The sequence below is a fragment of the Cydia fagiglandana genome, chromosome 10, assembly GCF_963556715.1.
Source record: "Cydia fagiglandana chromosome 10, ilCydFagi1.1, whole genome shotgun sequence".
Taxonomy (NCBI): Eukaryota; Metazoa; Arthropoda; class Insecta; order Lepidoptera; family Tortricidae; genus Cydia; species Cydia fagiglandana.
Window position 1 is genome coordinate 8,878,399 of NC_085941.1, and position 26,380 is coordinate 8,904,778.

The window sequence follows — 26,380 nt, forward strand, 5'->3', positions numbered from 1 at the left end:
TATCTTAATCTGGCACTGCTTCAGACTTAACCCGACGCACGTGGCACGCTGGACGCGTTCCAAAGCCGGGCGCCTTCGGCGCCCTCATACTCAAAAATTCGGGCGTAGACCGACGTACGTGACACGCTGTACGCTTACCTAATTGGGCGCCGAAGGCACCATCATACTGAAAGCGTCGGGTTACGCCCGACGCACGTGGCACGCTGGACGCGTTCCAAAGCCGGGCGCCTTCGGCGCCCTCATACTAAAAGTGTCGGGCGTAGACCGACGTACGTGATACGCTGTACGCGTTCCAAAGCCGGGCGCCTCCCTCATACTCAAAGCGTCGGGCGTAACCCGACGTACGTGACACGCTGTACGCTTGCCTAAGTTGGGAGCCGAAGGCACTCTCATACTCAAAGAGTCGGGTTAAGCCCGACGCACGTGGCGCGCTGAATGCGTTCCAAAGCCGGGCTCCTTCGGCGCCTTCATACTAAAAGAGTCGGGAATTGCCCGACGTATGTGGCGCACTGCACGCGGTCCAAAGCTAGGCGACTTCGACTTTCTCATACTAAAAAAGTCGGGCGTAGTCGGACTAGGTACTACAAATTGCGCTCTAAATAGTATGGAACAATAAGATATAATTATTTTAAGAAATTATCATGCAGGAAATTATAAATGTTATAATTTTTTCAATACAGCGTAATATAATTTACTATTTTTTATATATTTAGCAGCTTACTGACACAAACCGAATTCCACGCGGGCGGAGCCGCGGGCACAGCTAGTTATATATATTTTAGGAATTACAGGCCATTTTCCAAAAACTGTTACAACAAGGCCCCCGCTCCCCTACGTTCTTTCGGTGCCATCTACCGCGGATACTTAACGATTATCATTGCAATTCGTGCTTTATCAACGACGGTTCTGAACAGCGATCGAGTGCTCATCCTGAACCCCTTCCGAAGGAAACCCGAAGTATCTGATCAGGCCGGCCTTCAGAATCCTTTTATAATTTTACGGTTTAAGATGACAGTCCATTTTTAACGACATCAGCACTACCATTCATTTCACTATGGAAATTGACAATAACACCGACGCGTTCGTACAGTCGCCATCAGATATATCGGAGCGGCCAAGGTGTTCACAATATCTGAACGCGCACTCTAATGCCTTGACAATAGAGGCGTGTTCAGATATTTGTGAACACCTTGGCTGCTCCGATATATCTGATGGCGACTGTACTATAGACCGACCGCTTAAATGAGTCCTCGCTTGCGCGGTACGCCTGCCGCCCGTACCTTCCCCGCCACCCTTAGTCGTCCCGCCCCGTCGCCCCCGTACCGCGCAGGCGAGGACTCATTTAAACGGTCGGTCTATAGTAGTGCAGCTGCGGTCAGAAATGGAATGTTACCCTTAGACTCACTTGTTTTTAGTCACTCGTGTTACTGCCCGATTCTAACTTTAAGTTCGTCAATTAATAGATCTAGCAACGGTATGGATGTGACATTTTTGTTTGAAGAAACGTCACATTTGACACTGACATATTCATATTCGTTTCTAGGCCTATTAACTGACATATCTTAAAATTCGAATCGGGCCGTGTCTCACAACAGTTTTAATTCGAGTTCAGAATCCTTGTATTATCGAATGTTTATAGGCCTAAATAATGTAGTCTAGCTGTTTGCCCGAAGCCCGGCAAAACAAATTATAAAACGAAATAATTGAAATAAGTATTAAGCAACATATAATAACACGAAATTGTACAAAATTACGAAACAATGGCATCTAACGAACAATTTGTAGGTAGGTACTTATACTAACATTGTTTAGCAACTGTCATAATGTAACAAAGTGATTCATGATTCGAGTTGTTACTCGCGCATCTGTTCTCAACAGTCATTGAAACTTATGATTCGGTCAAATTGTGTTTTTTGAAAAACTAATTATAGCCAGCATTTTATGAATGTAGTATGATACCTTTGGGTATGGTGCTTTAAGCACACTGGCGTCCCTCCCCCTCCCCCTGACGCAACCCCCCCTTTTAGCTTGAAATATGTCCCGATTGAGAGTGTTTTTTGTTTTTTGGGCAAAGTATACAATATAGGAAAAAAGTGTCAATGAAAGAAATGTTCCCTATTAAATTCTTAACAAAAAAGGTTATATTAATTTTTTTGATACGACGCATCATATTGATGTTTTAGCTAGCTGAACTTCGACAAAATTTTACCGTTGAAAAACTTGTTGAAGTTCAATATAACATAGTACGTGACAGTACTGAAAGAAATCTTCACGAAGAATAAGCTTGCAAGCTTATTCTCCGTATTAGTTTTATTTCAGTACTATCACGTACTAACTTATATTGAACTTCAACAAGTTAATACATGAATATGGTGAGTCTTACCAAAAAGTTGTATATAACCTTTTTTGTTTAAAATTTATTAAGGATTATTTCTTACCTTGACACTTTTTCCCTAACTCTAATACTTTTCTCAAAAATAAAAAAAAACTGTAAACCGGGACATATTTCAAGCTAAAAGGGGGGGTTGCGTCAGGGGGAGGGGGAGGGACGCTAGTGTGCGTAAAGCACCATACCCAAAGGTATCATACTACATTCATTGAATGCTGGCTATAATTTGTTTTTCTTGCCCATACATTAGAACATAATTTAACCAAATCATTACGCTTGGTTTAAGTAAGTTCTGCAATTATCTACACCAGTTTGAATATTGCTTCGCGAATGTATGCAGGTTTCCTCCCGATGTTTTCCTTCACCGAAAAGCTATTGGTAAATATCAAATGATATTCCGTACATAAGTTCTGACAAACTCATTGGTAAGAGCCTGTATTTGAACCCGCGACCTCCGGATTCAAAGTCAGACGTCAGATCCACTCAGATAAATTAATATTCTTAAAAATCATATACGCCAAAACCAGTAATACATATTTTGATTATCATTGTTATATTTTCCTCGTTTATTGTTGTATCCACGCATTTAATGCGGTCTACTTGGTTTTAAGCCACAGAAACCGCAGCTTTGACGAATTGGTTAACCAAATTGCTTTAGCACTATACAAATATACACTGAGTTTGTGTACCTAATGGTCAGGGGCGACATTTCAATCACTTGCCGAATGCGAGCAAGTTAGTTGCTCGGTGAATTAGAGTTGTATTTCAACTTTACATTGTATACAGTCATTACATTCGGTATACCGGGTGTGGCCTGTAATATGAGCAAAAAATGAAACTGTAGGCTGTACTCCTCATACTGACCAACATTTGTTCAGCGACTTTTAAAAATAACTTGTGATTTGATTTTTAATACACTTTAAAGTTTATTCTAAGACGCAATGTATTGCGAATTTTGCTATGTTTAAGGCGTGACAAGTAACGTCAATCACAATGATATGGCGCGACGATGGCGTCCATTGAAGATAATATTTATTTTGTATGAAAAATAGGGAGTCTAAATATTTCATAATTTTTAAAAGTTGTAGAATAAAAGTGTCACCGTTTGAGGAGTACAATCTATGTTTTAATTATTTGTTCGTGTTGCATGCCACACCCGGTATAGGTGTTATTCGCACTTATTTAATACATTAACGCAATTAAACTACGAGAGGCTTTCAAAACATCAGTTTCTTCCATTACGTATAGGTGAATATGAAGGTTATTTGTAGAAAATCGTTTTGTTGGAGCTTTCAACGCTAAACCTTAGCTGTAATTTAAAATCAGAGTCAAGCACTTTTTAAATCTGTAATGTCTTCTGTTTTGCAGAATAATTCAAGAAGTGTACTTTGTATAAAATGAGATTATTTTCATTACACCTATAGAACTAAACTAGAACTAGGAACATATGACTACGAACTTCAAATTTAATGACGGATTCTTTATTATTTCTTTTGAGTCACGCTCGAAATAGATTTTAAAACCACTCGACTCATAAGTCTGAAGTTTATCAAACGTTGAATCTCGTAAAACTAACTCGAGTGTTTCTACTTTAGATTGAGTTTTTATTAACTCCATCTCAAAATCGCGTTAACATGGTACCTTCATAATTTTATCGCCTGAGCTCGCTCAACCAATAAGAATACTGGCCCCCACATTCAACAAGTTTCAGCATTACCGTTCTCCAATACTATCTATAGGTACTTACTTTGTACGCTCATTACAAGGATGATTGTATTGCCGTTTGTGCATTAAACTTGCAAATTGGATTTGCTGTGCTTAGAATATGCACTGATCTATCTCTGAAGTGATCTTGTATTTGTACAAGATAATTGGCTAGGTAAATTTATTTTAATTGCTCAAGTTTTAACTTTAAAGACGAGACTTTATACTTAGTTATTATTTTACTTAAAGCACTGAAATTGGCTCACTAGTTTGAACTTTGCGCTGAAATTTAATATAAACTGTGACAAAATGCTGATGTCATAATTATTTTGTAGTGCAAGCATATCCAGCCTAAATGAGTTTATAGTAAGTTTTAATTAACGAAGTTGAAACTTTAAACACATGAAACTTTAAAAATACACAGCATGGTTACTTAAATTATGCCGCTGCAGTTCGTAGCACTCTTGGTGCTACGAACCCGAATTGCGACGGTACCTAAGTGCTACGCCGTAGAGGTTCTACAGCGAGTAATATGCACTTACGTGCATACATTAAGCACGGAGTGCAGTGGAAAAGCTTCAAATTGGTGCGTTTCGCTCGTTTGCAAGTAAACAGTACAATTTCTTGAAATAATTATGTTTTTTGGATGCAGTACCTACACTGAGAGAAAAGTACAACAAAAACACACTTAGAATTACAAAAATAAACTTAATCCGGGGACAAGGAGAGTTAACTAATGGGAACAAATTGACTTTTGCAATTTCTGTTAGTTCTTGCAATTTCTATTATCTGTTTGTTGAAATTATATTTGGGATTACTAAGCTGTTTGTAGAATTAAATAAACTTTACAGAAATAGTGAAACGTCCATAATTATTACTAAAACTTCATTTTTCCCCCAGTAGGTACAGAACTGTTTTTTAATTCCTGGTGATGATTTTTCTCTCAGTGTACCCCAAGGAAAAAAACTCGATCTTTCTGCTCCTGCCCTTCAGTAACAAAAAAACATTACACCTATATAGGTACTTAACCTTATCTAATATGAACATACCGCTTACACAACACACATAATACGTATATGAAAATCAGCTGAATACGCTTTCGGCACAAAAGTTGGAGAGACGTTATTAAGCTTTACGGAAAAGTTGAGTTAGTCCTTTGAGTAACTGTTAAAATAATTATTTTACACGTGTGTCCTAAAGTAGGTATAAAAGTTACCAAAGTTTAGCAACTAAAATTACAACTGTGAAATCTAAAACGCGTGTCGGATTACTATCCGACCATAACCTTATCTACTAGGTTAGGGTATGTGCGCGTGCGCGTATGCTGGTACATGCGTATTGCGTAATTAGTGATACAATACCCCTTTATTGCAGTGTTGATATTAATTCTTGAAACAAAAGCGTTGGTATTACTTATGCCTCAAATACTTGCTCGAAATAGAAATATATAATTGTGTAAATATTATTTTTTATAAATGAAAAAAATTGAAAATTCACCACCCACGGGGAGGTTCGCATTTGAAACTCTGAGACACCAGGTGGGGCGGTCAATTCGACACAGCTAAGGTTCCAAAGCTATAAATATCATTGCGGCGTATTTCCATCAATTTTATTAACAACCCTACTTCATAAAAGGACATAAGTGCTGTGAAGATACGGTCTTTTCTTAGAGCCACTTGCACCAGGTTAAACCGTTAACTCAGTATCAAATTGTACTGGTAACCATGGTAACTCCAGGTTTAACCTGTTAACTCCGGGTTAGTGAATGGTGCAAGTGGCCCTTAATGCGCTTTTTGTCAGTCCAAGAAATGTTTCCTCAGTAAGAATACTTACGAGCAGTGACCAGTATAACGATATGTGGCGTGTCACTTTTTAATTTCAAGTGTCATTAAACATGAATGTCTGTAGGAGAAAATGTTCCGTAAAACAAGCACAAGCACATTCCATTTGTGTTATTACAAGTAGAAACACTACTATATACACATAGGCTTACATGTGCTTTACATATAATTGTAGACTGTGTTTCTAACCCCCACTTGAAACTTGGCCGTGTAGAAATGTTTAAACATTTTACAAACACCTTTTCATTCCCAGAGGGGTAGGACTTAAGTAAAATAAAAGTATTCATTTGAAGATTAATAATATGTAGCTCCTTCCTTCAACGGGTTAGATTGAAGTATGTAACGGAAATTATTCAGGTACAAAATTATAGTGATGTCAATTTGGTAACAATTACGATACATTAAATTTCATCCAGTAAATAAAGTAAATTGTACGCCAAATATTAGCAGCAAAAACTTTGTGTTGAAAATATCTCACCTCAATATATTTCCTACATAAACGAGTTAGGTAGACACCTACTTAAGTTAGTAAGGTTATATAAGTGATGTTGATGTTATTTAGCAAATGGCAGCGGGGGCAAATTTCCTGGATAACGAGCGTTAATGAAATATTTGATGGCGCGCCGCGTCAGTCATGACGTAGAGGTAGAAAATGTTTAGAGCGGGCCCCTTTCTTGAACGGTTTTAGACTGAAACAATAGCCAACGATTGGATAGAAATAGTCTTACTTACTTACTCCGTTGGCTCAGCGACCCAAAATGAGACTTGGCCTCCGACACAAGACAGCGCCACTTTCTTCTCGGTCCTGTGCGACCTCTTACCAATTGTTGACACGAAGTTCATGCAGATCCGCCTCCACCATGTCGGACCAGTGATACCTGGGGCGTCCGATAGGACGTCTTCCTGCTGGACGGCCCAGGTATGCTCACAGGTATTTTCACGTTCCGATCTTCATCCATTCTCTCGAGGTGGCCCAACCAACGGAGTCTGTGAGTTTTAGTCTCCCCCATGATGGTAGGTTAGGTAGGCTGATAGGTTCAATCACTAGGCCTCAGATCTTGGTCTTGCTTGCTTTTAAAGAAGCAATCGAAAGCGTAATTTTTGTAGTCAAAAAATAAATTGGAAAGCTGTTTTTGCTTCTATTATGAGTTGTAAATAGTTGTGAAAAAGAGATCTAATTTTGAACTAGCCATTCGACTAAGCTATTAGTGTGTAGTAATTGAAGTTCATTGGATTTGCCAGGGGCCCATTTCTCAAACGCTATTAGTCTAATATTATTAGTGTGTTGCCATGGCAACCCATACGATTTGACAGTTAGTGGTCTAATAATATTAGTCTAATATCGATCGAGAAATGGGCCCCAGTCCGCGGACTTGTAACATTTATTACTATGAGAAATGAGCACCTGCACCTGAGTTGTATTTGTGTTTATATATGTTATCATGGTAATTTAATTTGTATAGAATGGTGAGTGTCACGCAATGAACCTAACATTGTAAATAAATCATAACTTATGACATATTTATCATATGTGATAATAACTAGCGGCTAAGTGACAAAAATTAAAGTAATTATAAAAAAACCTGATTGTGGTTAGGTTTGCAAGAACTTTTAATATGATTATTGCCCTTCTGACCCCTCTCACAACTCATACGAATCTATAATGACCACTCATACGTATATCGTGACTCGTAATACGGGATAGGTAGGTATGTAGTTAGTTGAGGTCATTCCAAAGAGTTAGCTATTCATCATACAAAAATAATCACTACGAAAGATAATAAAATGGAGGGCCATAAGTGTTTCTTACATTTTTAAAAGTAGGTAGATTGAATAATTTATTACTACGAAACTATAAAATAGGATATATATCTTAAGTGTGCGTGTCCCTCATCTATCTTATGTGAAGAACAGATCATCATTCATCATCATTATTTAGAAGAAGAAGAAGAAGAAAGACATTTATTCCATAAAGCACACATACACAGGACAATAAGAGAGAAATAAGATAAAGAGAAAATAATTAGAACAGCAAAACAAAGAAATTATGTACACATTAAAAAACAAAATAGAGAAAATAAATACACACTTTACATTTAGGTAATTGCGCCAGTTTACCGTCCGGTAGTACTATCAGTTATTCTGTGGTCTGGTGTCAGTTTCTGTCCACTTGACGGATTTGTAAATAATACATTTCATTTATAATTTGCTACTTGCGAAATATATTTTTTCTCAAAAATGGACGGCATTGTCGACTTTGCCGCCTAAAAAATAGGTCGCGAAGCGCGTAGTTTATGGTCAGTCAAAAATTAAAAAGTTAAAAACATTTCAGTCTCGATTTTGGGACTGCAATGTTACATACAAATTCTATTATTTGTCGAGTTCCAAACTTTTTAAAAGTTGAAATGGCCGTATCAAATATAGGCACAAAGTGTAGGCCCATTAAACAGCCAAACAGATGATTAGTACCGCGACTATTTAGCTATCTCAAATAGGTTGGCGTATTTTCGGCAGAAAAATACACTTCTATTTTTTTATAAAAAATAAATAAAAAGGCGGCAAGGGCTTCTTTCTGTGAAAATATATACGTAAGAATGTTGCTTTTGTAAAATATTTCTATGATAATTATATTTCTTGCACCATTTTTGAGAAAAGCACTATATATGACTCGGCTGGAAGGCTACTTGCTGGCTTCGGATTCAATTAAACGGACTCCCAAGGTCGTCCGTTTAAAACGAATCCTCAGCCTGCAAGTAGCTATTTCCGAGCCTCGACAATAATCTACTATTATATACGAGTATATAGATAAATTGTTTAGATATTAAGGATTGCAATAAGTCCAAATTTGTGCAGCAATTAAGGTTTATATTCAAATTTCGTCAAGTGGACGAAAACTAGCACAATGACCCTACGTTACGATTTTTATATGACGTAATAACACGACGACTGGTTCAAGAGAGGACATAGATTTATAGTTCATCGTGCGTCAACATTTTTTCACGTCGTGTCGTCCTATATAATACTCGTAACGACCGTTCATTTCTTTAGCACGTAAATTCTAAAGGGAGACATTTATCACTAACCCTTCGCGTAATTAACCTAATTTGCAGCGTAAAAATATAAATTCCTTTAAAAAGGACAAGGGTTAAATATAAATTTCTTTAAAAGGGACGAGCTATAGATTATAAAAAGGTTATCGCATCTGCGCTGAGATAATTTTGCTTTTATAAATTGCGTTTCAGCCATCAGGTTTACTTTATACGCATTAAATAACTGCCCGATTCGAATTTTAAGATACGTCAATTAATAGATCTAGAAACGATATGGATTAAATGTGTCAGTGTTAAAAGTGTCGCTTTTGTTTGAAGAAACGTCACATTTGACACTGTCATATCTAATCCATATCGTTTCCAGATCTATTAACTGACGTATCTTAAAGTTCGAATCGGGCCGTAAGTCACTCAGGTATGTAGGTATAATTAGCTGAAAACGAGTAACTGAAAAAATGTCATTAAATTAAATTTTATGAAGGTAAATCCAATTTACTTACATACAATTCTTAGCATAGTCAACTTTATGCGTATGCATTATTTATGAAAACCTTTGCCGAATTTTCGACAAAGAGCTAAGTAGTTACTTTAATGCTGTATTATATAAACTTTGAATAACGTGAATATTCATAAACCCGACTTTTTCACATAAGAATTGTACGTATACATATTACATGTAAGAAAACAAACAATAAACTTATTGCTACTAGTAAAATATTCCAGCATTTCGTCTCCGTTTCAGCCTCTAAAGGTCGGAACTCTCACTCTTCTTTCTTATTTGATTCTTAAGAACAAGTTCGATTACTGTTTTATTTATTTATTCAGTTTTCGCAATTTGAAAGGTTTACTTTACAGTTTATAGACCTAAATAGTTATTATAGAGTGGCTGGGTACTTACATATGTCATTAAATTTGAATTATGTTTGGTAATTTCTGCCAGTCACGTATTTAATTTGATGATTAATTCTGCTGAACGTACCTGAAACAAACACGGAGCTATTAAAATAACGTACAAACAGCAACACTTCTAACTGTACATCGGTGGACCTTATTACAAAAGACATAAGGTCCACCGATGTACAGTTAATGTGGGCGATGGTACTACTACTATCGTCCTCTCGCTAGCAATCATTGTTAACCGACTAAGAAGAATGATAAAATATAAATTAACAAATCGAGACATGTAAAATTTTATTAAAAAGGGGTTTAATATCGACTCTTTCTTTGAATTTTTCATATTTATCCCGAAAAAGGAAGCTATAAAACCAAGCTATTTGAGTCAAGATTATGTGGCGTGCCAAGTATTAGGAAAAATCAGATGCTTTGTATCAAACAACACCAAAATGTAACAACTAATCGTAATTGTAACCAATCGAATTTAAACTGTTGTGAGACATACTAACATTGAATAATTTCATGTCGCGCGAGTGACTAAAAACAAGTGAGTCTAAACCGTAAAATTATTCAACTAGGTAATACCAAGCCCGGTCTTATCGATATTCACCTAATACCAAGCCCGGTCTTATCGATATTCACACCATCGTCCATCGTGTTCAATTTCCACCCAACATTCAAGAACCCTCATAGGTGAGCCCAAGATCAATCCACTTAGCACCCGGCCGGTTATTACTAGCTACAAACAGGGCTATTTCAGTTGCCCCCGACCCAGTAAGACTTGCCTAACAGGTTTACTACACTACTCTCTTAACACAAAATAATATATGTCCATAATTATACCATAGCAGTTACGACTTTTCACCCAACAACAATATAAGGCTTCGCTTATCCATCACTCGCGTGTTGAAGATTTCATGCAAACACACCCTCATGTATATTTTTATTCGATCGTGCATAATGTTTAATTTAATAACAGTTTAATGCATGGCAATGTGCAATGTGCAGTTGGGTCTAGAAAGGCATGTTTCTACTGTTTTTAGGGTTCCGTACCCAAAGGGTAAAACGGGACCCTATTACTAAGACTTCGCTGTCCGTCCGTCCGTCCGTCCGTCTGTCTGTCACCAGGCTGTATCTCACGAACCGTGATAGCTAGACAGTTGAAATTTTCACAGATGATGTATTTCTGTTGCCGCTATAACAACAAATACTAAAAACAGAATAAAATAAAGATTTAAGTGGGGCTCCCATACAGCAAACGTGATTTTTGACAAAAGTTAAGCAACGTCGGGCGTGGTCAGTACTCGGATGGGTGACCGTTTTCTTTTTGCATTTTTTTCCGTTTTTTTTTTTGCTTTATGGTACGGAACCCTTCGTGCGCGAGTCCGACTCGCACTTGCCCGGTTTTTTGTAATAGAGTTAACTATTTAAAACGGTCGTAAATTAAAGTGCATGATCACGTTTTTTTTTTCTCTAATGACGTTTGTGAAATTAAAGTAATTTACGTCGTCATCACTTTCGTAGCATTTTACCGGTTTTATGACTTATGAGAGCCTAAAATCCGCTTGGTAATCAATCCAAATAAATATAAGTTACATAAAAATAAATAACTAAAATGGATTGTTGATTCAACTCTATTAGGTATACATTGAAGCTTTAATGTATTCATTTCTATTGACTGCGCTAAACTTATGTAATGGCTCCTCTACACTATGGGCCAGCGCCGACCACTCCAAGGGACGCAGCCATGCGGTAGAATGAGATAGCGATATCACTTGCTCCCTCTAACGCATAAATGCATCCCTTGGATTGGCGCCGTTTGCCCATCGTGTAGAGGAGCCATAAAATTTAGCGATTTGAAAGAATACAAAAGTATACCGTCAGAAGGAAGACCAAAGATGTGCAAGTAAAATATAAAAATGGTTTCTTTTACACAATAAAGCATAATACCATCTATTCAGAAGGTAAAGTAACAAATAGCATGTCATTTCGCCTTTCGCTCTGTTACCGCTAATAGACGTCAACTATGGGACGTCCATTTAGTGTTATTAAATAACGCCGCACCTAAACCTCACTGAGGCGTGTACAAAAGAACTAAATTTTACCAGAAATAATGTATAGGGTAGGGACATAAATCCGCTGACCACTATTGTGGCTAAATTATACACGAGGCCAATTTAACTGTCCAACTCCAATGAATACTAATATAGTCAGTAGTAGATATATACAGAGTAAATCTGATCTTGGTTAACCTATATGTATTGCGCACCTCACTTGCAAGAAAATATATGAGATGTACTAAAAGTTATTACGCCGGATACGTTTAATATCTATTCCCATTTAATGTGAAATGTTATATGTCTGGACGTTAGTTCACATACAGTAGGAACATAACATTGAGTTATAAGTTACTCGGCCCGATTCGAACTAAATAGGATACGTCAAATATTACTATATACGATATGGATTTGAATTTGATGTGTCAGTGTCAAAAGTGACGTTTCGTCAAACAAAAACGTCACTTTTGACACTGATATCTAATCCATATCGTATTACCTAGTCGTAATATTTGACGTATCTTAAAGTTCGAATCGGGGCGTATGTGTTATTGATTTTCGGGCAGCTTCTATTTAGTACATAATACATATTTAAATTACATATACTTAAAAACATCTTAAATAAATGAGATACATTTTTATTCACCTACTAGATAATTTGTACGTTAAACGAGGCCAAACAAACTGTCCCCAGTTTACAGAAGTTTAAGTTCACGTAATTAGTTTCAGAAAATTGGTTTTCAAGACTGCTAGCTATTTGACTTAAGGTGAGTTGAGAGTGAAAGTCGTTATACTGATTTCAAATGAAAATCATATTAATTATAATTTTTCATAATCAAAAAAATATGAAACAAAGACATTTTCGAATTAAGGAGGAAATGAGTAATGTGAAAATAGAATTGAATTCATAGAAGATTAAAAATTGCTAAAATGACGTAAAAATGGTGATAAATTTGGAAGAATGTATTAGTACAATGATACAATGTTTATAATATTTTTTAATTCATATATTTAAATGTTCTACGAACATGCTGTATGTGAATAGTGGAAGGTAGTCATATATCGTTTTGTGCAACTCATATAGGTATTTCTTTAGAATTAGGACATGACTGTCCCGTTTCACACAAGTGTGACAAGTATTGTTCACGCATGACAAACGATTTCGGACGAAGGCATTTATAACTGACTTGCCCTTACATTTGTTATAGATGTACCTAAAGTTTCACATTTGTTTAATGATAAATTGTATATTAAGTAGTTCCATGAAATCGATACAGTATATTGTTTAAGATGATTCTGAACGTAAAGTCCAAAATCGCTAAAGCAATGTAAAGGCGAATATATATACAGTGTGTAAATCCAATAAGGGCAATAAATTAAACCAGTTATAGAATTTATCCGTCTAATCATTAATTAAGGTGTTTTTTGAGTTACACTTCCCGTATTTTTTTTTTCTATTTACCGAGAAGCGATGTACCGCAAACATTAAGATGTTTCTTAAGATGACACGACATAACAAGCTTTTTATAGTAACTGCCAACAAGCGTTGAAAAAAAATATTATAAAGCTCGTATCCCGTACCAACTTCTGTGATTATTATTGTGGATTATTTTGTATGGTTAAATTTTCTAAGCAAAATCTATCTAAATATACTTCTTAGGTCATATGCTAACCACCGTTTAAATATTCACCCGTATTGGATTTACACACTGTATAATATACGAAATGAGTAAATCGAAAGTAGGCCTACATTTTCTTTTTATTTCCACATTACACAAAAGTAGAATTTTTCCATCAAAACATGATTGACTCCCCTTCTTAAAACAATCTGTGAGTAAAAAAGACCAACTCTGCAAAACAGGCACTGTTTTGTCATGTACAAACGCCGCTATTAGGAGGAATTTCATTATTATTCAACTCGATAGTTTAGTATTTTCTTAGAAAAGTAAGGGGAAATGTATAATAAGAACGATACCTATTTATGAAATACGCATAAATTCTGCAGATTGAGATAAAACAGATAATCTCCAAAGTCATAAATCCAGAGCAACTGGGAAGCCCATGCCACCGCAAGCCGGCGCGGCGTTGCCGCAGAGACACAGAACTCGAATTAGCGAGTCTTAGATCCAACATCTTATATTGTTCTGATATTTGTATATTGCTTTTAATTTAGTGTAAGTTATACTGATTTAAACTTTCACGATTATTAAACATTATCAAACTGCACAACGAATATCGACAGTCGATAAATCGAATATCGTTAGTGTTGTGTGTCGACAGAGTGACATCCCTAGTGCGCAAAACGTTCAAACTGATAAACAAGACCAAGTGCGGGTAGTTCGAAAAACTCGCGCGGCTAGAAGATGTTGATGTCAACTTGAGCCAGTCTTCTCCGAGACCACGGGGACAACGCCGTCCTCGAAACGTCGGAGGTAAATCTTAAAACTTAAATACGCGATTAAGTCCCGTTGTGCAGTTTGATAGTGTAAGTTATGTTTAGTATTTTTAATTTAAATTTTATTTTGTATTGTATATTTTGAAATGTGTTTTTGATTGAAATTGAAATTGTTTTCTATTGTATTTTGTAGTTACTAAATCTTAGAGTTTACCAAGTTGCATTCTATAAAAGCCGCGGGTACTTTTACCAAAGCAACCTAAAGTGGTGGCGCAGGCAATAGTTTACAAAAGTGACTGTCATCTGACCTTCCAACTTGTTGGAGAGATAAGGCATATGATGGTTTTTCCTCAATCTATTTCCCTTTATTTTTTATTTTATTTATTGAACACAATGTAAGCTTACAGTTATAGACCAAATCACTTACACGCTAGAAAAACAGATACATTGTCAAAATAGTAACAATTAAAACATACAAAAATATAAAAACATGCACATAAAAATGTCATACAAATTAAAATTATAATTTTACGTACACTCTAAGAAAACAAGAAATTAAAATCAGAAATAGGGTAAAACAATAAAAATAAAGTAAATTAAATGTCAAAACAGATTACAATACATGTTACCAGCAATGTCATGCAGTATGAAAATTTAAAAATTGTCTAGCAGTTTTGCACAAGTTTGCTAAATGCAAATCTTTACTGGTTACTCAAAAAAAATCATCTCTACTATTCGGTTTCTAAACCGACAACCTTCGGTTTGGAAATCGCACGCCTTATCTCTAGGCCACTAAAGATTAAACTCGACATTATACAGTCGCCATCAGATGTATCGGAGCAGCCAAGGTGTTCACAAATATCTGAACACGCCTCTATTGTCAAGGCATTAGAGTGCGCGTTCAGATATTGTGAACACCTTGGCCGCTCCGATATATCTGATGGCGACTGTACCTATACGTAACTACAATACTAAATCGTATCTAATAAGGAATTAAATTGTCTACATAATTATAGCATTATAGGCAATAAATACACTTTGATTTGCAAGATATAACAATTTGATAACCAAGTAGCTTACACCGTGTTATTTATTCTCTATTTTGATACATGTTGATATGGTTTCCGTGGTGTAGCGGTTATCACATCTGCCTAACACGCAGAAGGCCCCCGGTTCGATCCCGGGCGGAAACATCTCTTTTATTTAATAATATCAACGAGAATTTAGACTAGAGGAATACTGTCAAAGTAAATTATACAGTCAGTACATTTACTGCCATCTTTCGACACAAGTGATTAACACTTTTAGAAGGCCATTTGACTTTGATCCTTATTTTTTCACTGATATGTGTTAAATTTGTTAAATGTCAAAAAGTATCACCATCTACTCGACGATAGGCCAAAGTTATGGTGCCATCTTTTCGAGCGATGGCGCCATACCTTTGGCCTACTCCCGAGTTCGGAAGCTTCGGCCCGGACATGGCCCGGTCTAACGTGACGTCCTTAAAAGTTAACTGATAATGAATTATTTTGATAATGTCTTATTTTCAAGTCCTCTTTTATAACCAATTATACCTCAGTTATTCTCATCACGGCACCGACTACTTTTGAAGTCACTCACAAATATTACAAATATTTCATCTCACAACCTTCACCTTCAAAGTTTTCGATCGGCCGGCGGCGGCGCATTGTGCGAGGTACGCAGCTCCACAATAGTTTTTATCTCAGTTCAAAGGAGGGCAAACTCCGTATCGCGGGCCAACTTTTAACGAGCCCAGATGCATATCGTTGGAGATAGTTGACGCTCAGTTAACGGGTTTTAAATTTGACAACAGTTTATGTTCGCGATCGACATGTCAAGTTTGCGTGGTAAATTCTGCCTTCTTTTAAAGATATTGTTTGTTCTATTTAACTTAGGACCTAAAAGTTATCCGGATACGATAGCTTTTTATAGTCAATTAAGACTCTTAAGACCGCCTGCTGTATTATTGTGTATTCAATAAAGATTAGGTAGGTATTTGTATTGTAATGAATAGGTATTAGAATCGTGTTTTAATTTATTGGCCGTAAGTTTATTTTTAGAGATGCACCCGATATCCGGTTACTATCCTGTATCCGGCCTATCCGGCCATTATTTTACTATCCGGCCGGATAACGGATAGTAACCTACTATCCGGCCGGATACCGGATAGTAACATTGCTTGAATTCGGAGTAATAAAATTGGATTTAAGAAACAGACACAGTCATAATCGTACTTATTTATTATTTTAAAACAATTTAACCATTCCACTGACTTCCACGTGCACTCATTCCGAACTTAGAAATGAGTGTGCGCGAACGTTTACTAGGAAACAGGTCAAACCTGCAGAATGCGCACCTGAAAAACCGAAATGTATGTACCTATAGTTCCGCTGGCCGAATATTCGACGGCCGGATACCGGATATTCGGCCGATGGTCAGGCCGAATATCCGGTATCCGGTATCCGGCCAAGCAACTATCCGTTGCATCTCTATTTATTTTTATTGTCACGCCTTTAAGATTTTTATCTGTAAAACAATAACTAGTAAGGGCCCCCCCCACATCTGGCGTCTTTCGAGCGTCGGCGTCTACAATTCTATGGCCGACGTCGACTCAACGTCGACTCAGCGTCGACGCAACTGCGCAGCGACGTCATTTTCCATAGCGCTGACCAGACGCCGACAGACGCCGACGCTCGAAAAACTAGATGTGGGGGGCCCTAAGTTTGTGAAAAGTAATTTACCATATTTTTTGCGTACCTACTATTTTTAAACTAAGTACTTAATTCTCGAATTGGATAAAAATGTTTATGGCAAACAGGTATCTATTTTTTTCCAATTTACCGTCATTGTCCTTGCCCTCACCCTCTGACGTCTTATAATCATTAAGACATAAACTCAACGACTCCCACCTACTTATAGGTAATAGGGGTAGGTTTATGAGTAGGTCCTTAAAGTACAGGTTAATTGTTTCCTGACCCATTATTTTTTGCTTAATGGCTTATATAACGCGTACAGTATTTACGACTTTTCGGGCGTGTAATAAAGGTAAATTCATTTCTCGTGTTTTATTAATAAAATAAATAATGTCAACAGCGTTAATAGGTACCTACTTCTCATTATCTTGAATATACTTACTTATGTTAAGTGTATCTAGACTAAAAAAAATATATTTATAAGTACCTACTATAATGTAACAAAATAGATAAAAACAATATCGAAACTAAGTGGTAACTACGTACTTTCCATGTATATTGCACAGAAAAGTTGTAATTCTTCTCTTTTCTGTTTCTTTTTTTTCTTTGTTGCATGTTTTTCTATAATAGTGTGTGGGCGAGTGATAAAGACATGAGGGAATTTGGGACCAAACCCCGTCGCAAGGACGGCCTCAACCAAATAAGTGAGAAATAGACGGGTGACGTGGCAGCTATACTAGGTACTATCTGTATCGTATATTTGATATTAAGGCTCTTGAAAATCATGGAAATAGGTATAAATGACAAAGTCTGTATATGTTTGTTATAAAATAAAAAATAAATCTTTAACAATGTTAGGATTTTGATGTGGGATGCAGATCAATCGTCGCTGAAAGTAGGTACCTACTTATATCGGTCTAGATCGGGAAGTAAAAAATCTTCTACAAAATCTTTACACAGTCACATTTTTGGGGATAGGTAAGACAACGAAAATAATTATAATTTGGATTATTTCTATACACCTGTGGCATTGTGAAATTCATTTATTGTATTAAGCCGACCACTGACTAACAGTCCGCCGGACGATATCGACCGGTCAGTTGTTCGGAACTGTCAAATTTTTGTTCTAACTGACAGGCCGATATCGTCCGGCGGCCTGTTAGTCAGTGTCGGCTTTATAAGTGTTATAAAATGAATATAAAACTAAAATTAACTACAACTAATAACTAAAGCTAAAAAATTATAAATACCTATCAAAATACCATTTGGCATGGTATCTCCTAACTTAATGAACAAATACGGCCCCGACACTATCATGGATACTGAAATTACTTTGACGGAATGACGTTTTTAGTGATAGTGTAGGGAGTGTCATGAAGGAATGACGGCAAGTAATGAAGTTTATTTTAATAATTTCCGTCAGTATTGGAGTTATGTCAAAGTAATGATACTAGAAATGACATTATACTGACAGTGAATTGATTAGAATGATGAAATCAGAAATGACAGAAAGAATGATGGACGATAATGAAGTTATTAAACATTTTTAATATTTTTGAAGAAATATCAAAATAATGACATTATACTGATAGTGAGTGGAGCGCAAAATAAATGCAAATTTAGTTTGTTACCAAAGCTGTAGTATTGGTGATCTATACATATAATAAAGCTGTAGAGGGTCAAAAGTCTGTACATGGAAGATATTTAAAAAAAAGTTGGCTGGGGATACTTAGAATCGATAACAGAACACGTTCCAACAGTTTTTAGAATTTTTGTCTGTTTGTCTGTTTATCTGTTTATCTGTTTGTCTGTTTATTTGAACGCGCATCACGTGAAAACGGCTGAACGGATTTTGATGCAAACTTTACTAATCTGTCGAGAAAATCTCCGGCCAGGTTATAGGATATAAAAATTCAACCCTTAAAAGGGGGGGTAGCCACAACACTCGCTTGATTTAAGTTTGCCCCTGAATCTTATGGCGCTACTTAGGAAGGAGGGGCAAACTTTTTTCAAATATGTGCTACCACTATTGAGTACCCTGGTAAACTGACAGATGGCGCTGAATTTAATACGTAGTGATATGAATAGCCACCGACGAAGGTTTTTGCCAAATTAACTCTAAGTTTAGATGAGGGGGTACGGACATCAACATATTGAATAATTATCTCAATTTAATAATATACAACAAAATTAAACGACAGTAAATTAATTACCCCTCAATGCACAGTGCCATCTTTTTCACGACTACTCAGAAAAAAGAGAGAGAGAGAGAGTGTATTGTGTTTTCAGCGTTTGTGTTTGTATGTAGGTATATATTTATTTATCTGAGTTTCTTTATTACACCTTAACTTCTGAATACGAAATTTGCAAAAATAATGGCACGTAATTCTTTGGGAAATAATCGGTAGCAATAGAAGAGTCGTGATTACATGCATAGATTCGATTTCAACCCACTCTTTTGCGGTTCGGCGTTAGGTCTTATGCGAGGCCTTCTGCCTTTCGGCAAAGTTGATCTTCTGCTTTAATTACACTTGGGCGTGGGTCCAAATCCAAGCTTTCCTCTTTCGCAGCTGGGCCTACTGCCTTGCTCACACTTCGCCAATTCAATTCACTTGGTCAATTCCAAGCTCTGCTTTCTTGCATCTTTTATGCATGAAAACAACCTCGCTGAGATCCTTAAATATCGAGCCCTATGCGAAGCTAGGCTGATAGAAAACTGTCCCATCCCTTCTTTGTATGAAATCCTGGATTCCCGCCTGGTTGGGACTAAAAGTAAAATTGCGTTTTTTATATCGAAAAATTTTCGCGGTCGCTTCGCTCGCGTTTTTAATAACTTTCTAAGGTATGATAAAGGTGACATTCGGGTGGCGACTGCAGCAGCATTACTCTGTTACAACGTTACTGCTGCAGCACTGTCAATTTTCGTGATAAAATTATGTGACTGATTTCCATACTAAAAGTAAAAATGTACAACTGTCTATCAAATTGCGTTTTTATATCGAAAAATTTTCGCGCTCGCTTCGCTCGCGTTTTTAATTATGTCCTAACCTAACATATGATAAAGGTGACATTCGGGTGGCGACTGCAGCAGCATTAGGTACTCTGTTGCAACATTACTGCTGCGGCACTGTCAATTTTCGTGATAAAATGATGTGACTGATTTCCATTCTCAGCTGTAATGCGGCAATGAACTTCACTCAATTTACCAAAAAAAAAAATTTATATTAATGACCCTAGGGAGAGGGGCCACCATGGTCTAGAAATGCTTAGGGCATCAAAATATCTTAATCTGGCACTGCTTCAGACTTAACCCGACGCACGTGGCACGCTGGACGCGTTCCAAAGCCGGGCGCCTTCGGCGCCCTCATACTCAAAAATTCGGGCGTAGACCGACGTACGTGACACGCTGTACGCTTACCTAATTGGGCGCCGAAGGCACCATCATACTGAAAGCGTCGGGTTACGCCCGACGCACGTGGCACGCTGGACGCGTTCCAAAGCCGGGCGCCTTCGGCGCCCTCATACTAAAAGTGTCGGGCGTAGACCGACGTACGTGATACGCTGTACGCGTTCCAAAGCCGGGCGCCTCCCTCATACTCAAAGCGTCGGGCGTAACCCGACGTACGTGACACGCTGTACGCTTGCCTAAGTTGGGAGCCGAAGGCACTCTCATACTCAAAGAGTCGGGTTAAGCCCGACGCACGTGGCGCGCTGAATGCGTTCCAAAGCCGGGCTCCTTCGGCGCCTTCATACTAAAAGAGTCGGGAATTGCCCGACGTATGTGGCGCACTGCACGCGGTCCAAAGCTAGGCGACTTCGACTTTCTCATACTAAAAAAGTCGGGCGTAGTCGGACTAGGTACTACAAATTGCGCTCTAAATAGTATGGAACAATAAGATATAATTATTTTAAGAAATTATCATGCAGGAAATTATAAATGTTATAATTTTTTCAATACAGCGTAATATAATTTACTATTTTTTATATATTTAGCAGCTTACTGACACAAACCGAATTCCACGCGGGCGGAGCCGCGGGCACAGCTAGTGTTAAAATATAGAGGTAGAACCGTAAATAGTTAAAGCAATACAATAACAATTAGGTACGCCAGTATACTTTTTTGCAAATGAAAATTTTGAAGTTAATCATGAGAGCGTAACTTTCTCCAGGATGTCCTTTATTGCCACCGATAAAATCGTCGAAATCTATATAATGTAAGGAAACCAATACACATGGACGATTTCATACCTACCTACATGTCTTAATACAATTTCACCTATCTGTCCGTATGTAATGAAATTTTCATGTATCTCCGTTTTCTAACCTATTTTCTGTTTCTCTTATCTGATTTTGCTGTATTCCTGCGCATATGAAGAGATGAATCTACGTTAAATTTTCTAAGATGAAGGTTAACTTCGGTACACAGAAATTGCAAACTTATCTGAATTTCGTATTCAGAAGTTTTTGAAGTCTATGAATATTTATGACCTCATTCTAAAATAGAATAGGTACCTAATTTCAAAAGTCAAGTTCAAGCAGATTATGATAACTCGCCCACATATTCGGATAATCTTTACCACTTTAGGTCAGCCGAAAGACATTAAAAAACCAATATAAGAACTATTCAAAACTTAATAAAGTTAATAAACAGACATCGTAAATTTTATAGCATTTTCGGTGCAGCGGAGTAGTGTTAACGGAATGGTAAAAACAATTTCAACCCCTAATGATTAATTAGCGTTAATTACGTTAATATTAACCTTAATTTAACATTTCAATTGGAATTATCTATACCAATTCCGTTAACACCACTCCACTTCACCAAAAATGCTATAAAATTTACGATATCTGGTAACAAATTATCGGTTAAATCCATCCTGTAAACTTAAAATTGTTCCTTGCTTATTAAAAGAAATATGTTTCCGCCCGGGATCGAACCGGGGGCCTTCTGCGTGTTAGGCAGATGTGATAACCGCTACACCACGGAAACCATACCTGTGACTCCCAAAATAACAAACAGTTGCGATACATCAATGAAAGCAGACGGGGTAGGTAATTTTCGAAACGTCATATATTATCTTCTTCCGTTAGTCGAGAATTCATATATTGAGTCTGTTCGGAAAGAGAAGAGTTGTTACATTCCACGACTCTTCTCTTTCCGCACATACTTTATTTTAATTATAATTTAATACTTGTCGCAGCAGTACGAGTATCTTTACTGGGTTACAATTATTTTAGCCATTTTGATTCAAATATTTATCGAGATACGAGCTTGCGAAATAGATTACAGTATACTATGACATTCACTTGTTATTGTTTTGAGATTAAAATAATACCGAGAGGTCATAAAGATAGGTAGGTTGTAAATTATACTGATATTGTTAATGCAATACTTAACAGTGTTGATAATGAGAATTGCTTTATTTCTTTCTAATCAATATTTTTGATAAGAAGGTAGAAAATATTTCAAAAAGATTAACTAATAAAAAATACCTAGGTATAGTTAGAGATCGTTCAGTAAATTGAACAAAAAATTTCGTATAAGCACACCTCCACTTCCTGTGATTTGCCACGTTGAATGGCAATGCTAATGCGTAGAGCAAAAAGGATGACTGACGTTAGACCGGGCCGTGTCCGGGACGGAGCTACCGGCGCTTACTTTTCTATGACATGACAGGTGATCACGTGATGCTTTCCATAGAAAACGATGCGTCGGACACTCCGGCCCGGACACGGCCCGGTCTAACGTAAGTCATCCTAAATACTGGCCAGCCCTCTGGTCCTTTGCATATACAAGTGATATTTCGATCGGTCAAAGTGGAGAAGAACGGCATAATATATACAATTGATTGCTTGAAAGAACGTCATAGGGCAAGAACTCTTGTACCTATTTGGTCAAAGGCATTTACTTAATCATCAAAAATGTAAAATTATTAAAAAAAAAACAGAATAAGCAACAACAAAAACATGGCGCTAGTGCAGAGTGGAGGTAGACGGGTTAGATAGGGCTGCACCGTCATTGAGACCGAAGAAATGTTGGATGGCATGGGTTTGAATTTGTGCCGTGTCCCACGGATACACATGCTATGCCTGTACCTATTAGTATACGTACTTCGCTCAGACACAGTAAAAAAGGAAGAGCTTCACTCCTTCTGCTCTACAAACCTTCTACGTGAAATGTGATTTGTACAAACGCGGGAGTAAAGGTTGACTCACGCTAGACCGGGCCGGGGCCGGGCCGGAGCTTCCCGCGCTTCGTTTTCCATGGAAAGTGCCACGTGATCACCGATCAGCCGTCATAGAAAATGACAAGTCGGACGCCTCGGCCCGGTCCGGTCTAGCGTGAGTCATCCCTTAAAGCGACAAGAGAGCTTGTAGATGGTATTCCTTTAGGACCCCCTTGACCTTATTAACACATTCATTGTCACTAAGTGCTACGGGTTACGCTCGTAGCGCGTAGCCATGTCTTTGCCGTATGGAGCGCGTAGTCGCTACGAACAGTGTACCCGACAGTCGGGTTCTTGGCCCTGAATGTGTTAATGTTAATCGCAATAACCATAACATTATTATCCTATAATAAAAACGAGCCGTACTTGCCTTCAGACCGTGCCAATCAGTGTCACGTGACCAGTACTAACCTAGTCATTCTAATTAATACAAAACAATAGAGGAGGTCCCGTTCAGTGGAAACCTCCCTCGGGACGTAGTTAGATGGCATGAATGGAGCGAAACGCCTTAGGAATAATAATAAATGAAGATAACATTCTCATTTTTTTAGAGCGGAAACAAAGGTAGCAAAAATGATGTTTGTATCAACATATATGTTTCAACAAGTCAGATGTGGCTTACATTAAAAAAATAAAAGTTTAAAAGCATATATAAAGCATATTTAGTTAGGTAAGTTAGGTATACCTCTTCATATTGCATTTATGACTCTTATGTTATTATTATATTCGTCAGTATATACAAGTCAGTATATACAAAATGTTAAAACATACGATCGTTCAACTATAGAGTAGTTTTTTTTTTTAAACTTACCGATTTCGATTTTCGACTCCAGTTCCCCTTCGCCTTACTTTTTAACCGACTTCCAAATCCCAAAGGAGGAGGTTATCAATTCGGTTGTATGTTTTTTATTTTTATTTTTTTTATTTTTTTATTTTTTATGTTTGTTACTCCATATCTCCGTCATTACTGGACCGATTTTGAAAATTATTTTTTTGATTGTATGTATATGCATACAGATTGGTCCCGTTTTTGTCAAAATCTAGTTCTGATGATGGGATCCATGAGGAATCGACGGAACTCCTCAAATCTTAAAGGCATACATATGGTGATTTTTGTGTTTTTATCAACAAATCAAGCATATACATTCAAAAACGTGACATTTGATGAAGTGGAACTGCTGATGATGATCAGAACGGAACTCTTCAACGACGCATAGTTCACCTTTGGCGATTTGTCCTCTTCGTTATGTTTGTTAAGCAAGTTAAGTTTTTAAGCCACAATTTTGTCAAGCTTGAGTTCTGATGATGGGATCCATGAGAAATCGAGGGAACTCCTCAAATTTTAAAGGCATGCGTATAGAGATTTTTGTATTTTCATCAGAAAATCAAGCATTTTCATTAAAAACTGTCGCATTTGATGAAGTGGAACTGCTGATGATGATCAGAACGGAACTCTTCAACGACGCATAGTTCACGTTTGGCGATTTGTCCTCTTCGTTATGTTTGTTAAGCAAGTTTAGTTTTTAAGCCACATTTCTGTCAAGTTCGAGTTCTGATGATGGGATCCATAAGGAATCGAGGGAACTCCTCAAATCTTAAAGGCATACGTATAGAATTTTTTGTATTTTCATCATAAAATCAAGCATTTACATTAAAAACTGTCGCATTTGATGAAGTGGAACTGCTGATGATGATCAGAAAAGAACTCTTCAACGACGCATAGTACATGTTTGATGATTTCGAATTTCGATTTTGACTTGGACTGGGACCCGGACTCATACCCGGATCCGGTTCGGACCCGGACTCGGACTCGGACTTGGACCCGGACTCGGACCCGGACTCGGACCCGGACTCGGTCTCGGACCCGGACTCGGACCCGGACTCGGACCCGGACCCGGACCCGGACTTGGACCGGGACTCGGACCCGGACTCTGACTCAGAGATCCGGACCTTGACCCGGAAAACCATGAAACCTAAACTAAATAAACCACTATGATTACCTACCATAAAATGTGGGTATGATGATGCCAAACCCCTCCCGCTCAAACTCCCGTACACCGCACCGCATGCGCCGTTAAGTGGGTTAGGTTAGATTTGAACTGCGATCCTCACAGAACCGAACAAAAGTGGGTTAGGTTTGGTTAGAACTGCGAGTCTTACAGAAACGAAATGCTACTAGAAAAGTGGGTTTGATTAGGTTCGAACTGCGATCCTCACAGAACCGAACTGCTATCAGAGAAGTGGGTTAGGTTAGGCTAGAACTACGACCCTTACGGAAACGAAATGCTACTAGAAAGTACTGGTTTTACCTCCTTTTCTACACAGTGCACCATCTACCATAATCTTTCACCGGGCCCCATAGAAGTCGGTTTTTTTTTCTTAAAAATTATTAAAATACATGTTACATGTACAAGGTGCTTAATTTGGTTCGCTTTACATATAGTTTCCGTGGTGTAGCGGTTATCACATCTGCCTAACACGCAGAAGGCCCCCGGTTCGATCCCGGGCGGAAACATTACTTTTTATTTTGTAAAACAAACGCCACACTTGTTTTGCAAAATTAATGGACTATATTATGTATTTAAGTACCTTTTGAATACATCAAACTATTAGTTTTTATGTTGCTGGATTCATGGAACTAGGATCTCAAAACAAAAACGACCGTTTTAACTTCGGACGCATACCAAAGAAATTTGAAATATATTCAAATATAAACCTCTGGGGTACCATAGGACAACAACAACAACAATAAATAGACCCATAAAAATCATCCGCTCATCCATCCTTGTTCGTAACTCGTATTAAATAATCATCAATCAATACCTAATCACACATATTTGAATGTTTGGTTATTTGACTTATTTACCCATCTACAAACCAGCTGATTCAGATGAACCCCGGCGTTGCCCAATAGTTAACATGATTATTTAACTACGTAAATATTGACTTGTCTGTTTACCTCAACCGAAGTTAAATTGATTTTGGTGTGTTTTAGATTACCGATCAAAATGTTATGAAAGTTATAAAGTCCTATTCATAAATAATAACCAAAAAATCCCAAAAAGACATGTCCGCCCTCGGAATACCCAACTGGCGCGAAGTGGCGCAG

General features: G+C 37.5%; 3 non-coding genes across 3 annotated transcripts; 2 read left to right on the forward strand and 1 right to left on the reverse strand.

Moving 5' to 3' along the window:
- Positions 1–15,450: 15,450 nt before the first annotated feature.
- On the forward strand, positions 15,451–15,523 carry Trnav-aac (transfer RNA valine (anticodon AAC)). Its single transcript has one exon. It is a non-coding gene; the product is annotated as a tRNA-Val (tRNA).
- A 6,438-nt stretch (positions 15,524–21,961) lies between these two features.
- Trnav-aac (transfer RNA valine (anticodon AAC)) lies at positions 21,962–22,034 on the reverse strand. The gene has a single exon. It is a non-coding gene; the product is annotated as a tRNA-Val (tRNA).
- A 3,679-nt stretch (positions 22,035–25,713) lies between these two features.
- Trnav-aac (transfer RNA valine (anticodon AAC)) lies at positions 25,714–25,786 on the forward strand. The gene has a single exon. It is a non-coding gene; the product is annotated as a tRNA-Val (tRNA).
- Positions 25,787–26,380: the final 594 nt, after the last annotated feature.